Here is a 5,369-nt window from a genome sequence, read left to right on the forward strand (position 1 = left end):
GATTTGATTTGGGTCATCGTGGATTGGTTGACCAAGAGTGCCCATTTCAAACCAATCTAGGAGAGCATCTCGGCCGAGAAGTTTGCCGGTATCTACATTCGAGAAGTAGTAGCTCCGCACGGAGTGCAAGTCTCAGTGATTTCAAATCGAGCCGTGCAGTTTACTTCCAGATTCTAGAAGAAGTTTCACGACGACTTGGGTACTTTTCTGCACTTCAGCACTGCTTTTCACCGGCATACGGATTGTCAGAGTGAGCGGACCATCCAGACTATGGAGGACATGCTGCGGGCATGTGTTCTAGACTTCATAGTACGTTCCATATCTCCCAGTTGCGGAAGTGTCTGGTGGATGACTCGGCAGTGATGCCTTTGGAGGATATTCAAGTGGATGATAGCCTGAACTACATCGAGCAGCTAGTAGCTATCCTTGACGGTAAGCCGAAGGATCTGAGGAACAAAAGGGTGGAAATAGTGAAGGTGCAATGGCAGCACCGCAAGGGCTCGAAATGGACCTGGGAGCCTGAGGATGAAATGAGGGAGCACTACCCCGGGCTGTTTTCGGATTCAGCAGCATACGCCAAGGACGAAGTCTAGAATAAGTGGGGGAGAGTTGTAACACCTGGTTCCTGGTATGTATTTAATGCCAAGTATTATTGTATTTTACCCTGGGACTCGGCGAGTTGAAGGCCTAACTCGTCGAGTAGACTCGTCTTTGCGTGCAGATTTTAAGTGACCTACTCGACGAGTCGGGAGACCGACTTAGCGAGTAGGAGCTGTCTGCGTGAAACTCTATATTTGATGGTTTGCATCCTACTTAAACAACTTATCTCCTCCCATATCAGCCTCCATCGTCCCTCACACTTCCAGAGGACCTTAAGCTGAAACCCTAGCCTTGTTTGAGTACTCTTAATCCATTTTGTGTATTCGTTGGTGATTATGAAGCTTGAGAAGAAGAAATGATCTTGGGAGTTCTAGTTGAAGCTAGAAGATCCAGAGATTGTGTTTCATCTCCAGCTCATTTAAGTTAAAAAGCTTTAATCTTGACTTTCCATGTGTTTAATCATATTTAGGGCTTGGTTTTTGGTATCTTTAGGGCATTTCTAAGCCATTTCGGGTTGTGGGGTGTAATGTGAAGTTATAGCTTTAGATCTTGGACTTTGGAAGGGTCTCATGGAAAAGGTGCCAACTCTATGGCCATGAGAGCCCCATGCATCTTGTAGGTCTCATTTTTGGTCCTTTTGAGCTTAAAGACCACTGCATGGATGTAAAGTTCGTAACTTTATGTGTTATATCGACCCTAAGAGGTCAGATCTACCCTTTGGATGAGATCAGCTCAACAAAAATCAAGTTTATGGACATGGACTTAGTGGACTCGGCAAGTTATTCTTGGGACTCGGCAAGTCTCGAAATTGTTCCCCGACCGTCGCTGTTTTGAGGAGTATGGTTGAGTCTAGAAAAAGGACTCAACAAAGATGGACGTGATTATAGACCTGGAAATCCTGGGACTCAACGAGTGTATGAACAAGCACGGCGAGTTCAAGGCAATCTCCCAACCCATGAAGATGGACTCGATGAGTTGTTCATACAACTCGCCGAGTCATAGACTAAACACATTCTTATGGAAGATATGAACCTGACGAGTTCAAGGGGAACTAGGGGAGTCCGTTGAAGATGAACCCGTCGAGTTGTTGATATACTCTACGAGTAGAGTCAGGAGTTGGTTCATTTTGGAGGAATAGGAACTTGACGAGTTGGTAGACCAACTCGACGAGCCAAGTCAACTAAAGGTTGACTTTGACAAAAGTTTATAACTTATGGGGGTTGTAAGTACGAATTGAAAATTTAATAGAGTTGTCGTGTAGGGATTAAGGAGTCGACGAAAGTCAATTTTCACACCGGGGACAGTTCAGACACTACGCAACATTGAGGTGAGTTACCTTCTAGTAGAAGTGGGTCTAAGCCACCAAGACTGACCCACTAGTAGTTGATTACAGTTGATATGATTGTCTTTGTGATAATTGTCTTGTTTGCTATTACTTGATATGTTCTATGTACTTATATGCTAAGTTCTATGTGATAGTGGTAGTGCGAGGGGAATAGTCCCCCAATCGGTTGTTAGGAACGAAGGGCATGTCGATTAACCCAGATATGTTTGACAGCATGTGTATGATAGTTTATTATCTGATAGTAGTAAGGGGTGAAAAAGTCCCCATGACCGGGTGAGATAGACCGGAAGGTAGGCAGGCACCCCAGAATAGCCCAACACGGGTAGTCAACACCCTAAAATGGCTTGACACAGGTAGTCAGCACCCCAGAATGGCTTGACATGGGTAAGTTGGGCACCCCAGAATTGCTCGGCAACATGTATGATTGTATAGTATGTGGTATGATGGGGGAACTCACTAAGCTTCGTGCTTATAGTTTCAGTTTTGGTTTCAGGTACCTCTTCATCTTTGGGGAAGGAGCCGGCGGTGTAGCAGCGCATCACACACACATGGTTTCCGCAATGAGTTTTTTGGGATTGTACTCTGATTTATATGATGGGTTTTGGTCATAAGACATCCTATGTGCTCATACAAACCCTAATGCTTGGATCTAGGTTTCTCTATTGTACATGCTTTGAATCCAAGACTATAAACCCTAATTCTAGCATATGGAAATCGATATTAACATATAATTAGGTTTAAGATATTACCTTGATTGTTATGTAGCAATAACAATCCCAATTCCTCCTTGAATTGACTTTGGAAGGCTTAGAGTCACAAGTGTCACTCCTCTAATGGCTTACAAACACCAAGAGCAAATGGAGAAGGTATAAAGAGAGAGGAGAGATGTAGGAATTCGTCTTTAGGACTTCTTGGGAAGGCATGGCCAAATTCATGAGCCTTAGGGGGTTTATATAGGTGTAAAGATTAGGGTTTTAGTCCTTATCCTTATCTAGTTGCTTGCCCATCAAGCAACCATAAGATAAGCCTTGAAAAACCCTTATCTCTTGGGCCTTGAACGATTTCAAGGATATCCTTATCCTTGAATTCGTCCATCCTTAAACAAGGATAACCATTGCCCTATTTTGCAACTATCACATAATTACAATTCAGCCCCTCTAGTTTAATTAATTACATTTGATCACAAAATTAATTCTTAATTAATTATTGACCAATATTAATTAAACAAATATGATTTCTCCTTTAATATATTATTCTTATAACATATTAATAAATCATAATAACCTCTCTCTCTCTTTATTTATTTCTCCAATCAAGTTGCTTTGGTGAAGGCAACCCAAAAGGACCATGCACCATCGGGTCAAGTACATACCAAAATAGTTATGGACTTAGACACTAATCCAACAGTCTCCCACTTGGATAAGTCTAATAACTATTATGCGTATAACTTCAGATCCTGATATGTAATCGTAGCTTTCCAAAGCCGTTGTCAACTCTGATCATATCAGATATGCGTGTCCTTAGATAAGGGATCATATATTCCTACATTCTAGATATCGTATGAGATACGATTTCAAATCATTCTCTTTGTACTATATCTCAATTCCTGATTTATGACGACTGACTAACTAAACAAATCAAATTAGCCCTAGCCCGGCCGAGCATTTATGTTTGTCATCACTAAATCATCGAGGGGCCCAAAAGATATCGCTTTTATCCTTCTTTGGATAAAAGGAACGGATAAACTTTGATACAATGCTTGCTTGCACTCAGTCACCGAATTACACACAACAATATGTTTTATAACACCAAGTTACTGGTGCGCTTTCATATTATCAATGTGCAACCGATTCGCAAGATACAACTCACACATCTCGGTTTCAAGAATATAAGATGTTATCGTCTCACCAATCACTCGTGATACAATTCATGGAGTGATCCAAGTGAGCGTGGGTTTGATCCAATGCTCAAATTCATATTCATAAGCACTCATGAACGTTGCAGCAACCATTTGCTTATGTCTAATGCTCTTTAGATAATTCACACACCAATTCACGACAGTCTTCATTCATACCTACTTCCAACATATGAACGACTGTGGCTCGTTCGAATAATTCAATTATTCTTAATAAACTCAATTATTCTGGAAGTCAAAACATGCAAAGGTGAAACACATGAATAGTACTAATCCCATATGGCCTCAAACCTTTGAGTATAAATAAAACACCTTTTTTTATCACCATATCGATTACTCATTATTTTTCGTTTCGGTTAATCAACTTCTTACTTGAATTATTACACTTGTCCCATGCTCCTAGCATGCACACAATGTTTACCTATGGTTCTTACTTTGTGAAATAGATCACATTGGACACATTTCCAATCATTCTCATTTCACAACTCCAAATCCTTTTTCCATAAGTGAAAGAATATCAAATTCTTGCTACTTATAGAATATGCTAGATTCTAACGTTCTATGCAACTTATCCTTTCGTAATGTCACTGCACCAAAGTCACAAAGACTATTGCCAATGATATTACAAAGTCTTCTTATCGGAGATTGTTGCAAGACAATTCCTTAGATATGATGTTTCTCACTCAAATTACATTCCATTGAACATCCTTTGCATAAAAGTTTCTAATCTAGACATAGATTTTCAATATTTACTTCCCAATATGGACACGTTTCCATATTTTCCATATGACAACTCATTCTTAATATAATCTTTTCTATTCATAATAACGTCGATATGGTCCATTCAATACCATGCTTCCAACTACTCACAAGCAACCAATCCTCGTCGAACTTGGATTGTCCTTTGATAGTTTAATTATTTTAGTCAAAACCGATTCTAGTCCCTTTTCCCTCTAAATGCGCTAGACATTTGAAAAAATTTTAGAATGGTCAAACATTAAAGCATTTGCAATCGATCCTATACCCGAAGCGTATTGGACACGATGCATAATGTTTTATTTGCTATGTTCTCAAAATTCGAATTGTGAAGAGGAATGCCGTAATCATAATCGAAATTTTAAGAACACACTATGTACCTTTGACTAAATTTATTAACATTTCTCAACCTAAGCCTTTAGATTTGAAATGAAGCATAATATTCTCTCCCTTAATTATAGCAAAACAACTTTATAACCCTTACTACTTTGCAAGGTATAACTCTTGTTTTCTATAACTAATATTGCTAACTTGCAATACGTGCCTTAATAATCATACAATCATAACATTTATGCTCCCACTATCATGATGATTATTATAAAACATAACACTTATGCTCCCACTAGCTTCGACATGTATTCATAAACATCTTAACTTTTAGAAAAACAATGCTTATTGAATTTCTTAAGTTCATGTTTCTAATACTTAGTGCTTTGATAATCTTTTATCAAGGCTTCTTGAACTTATACACCT

The sequence above is a fragment of the Lactuca serriola genome, chromosome 2 (genome assembly GCF_051521515.1).
Source record: "Lactuca serriola cultivar US96UC23 chromosome 2, Lser_US96UC23_V15, whole genome shotgun sequence".
NCBI lineage: Eukaryota > Viridiplantae > Streptophyta > Magnoliopsida > Asterales > Asteraceae > Lactuca > Lactuca serriola.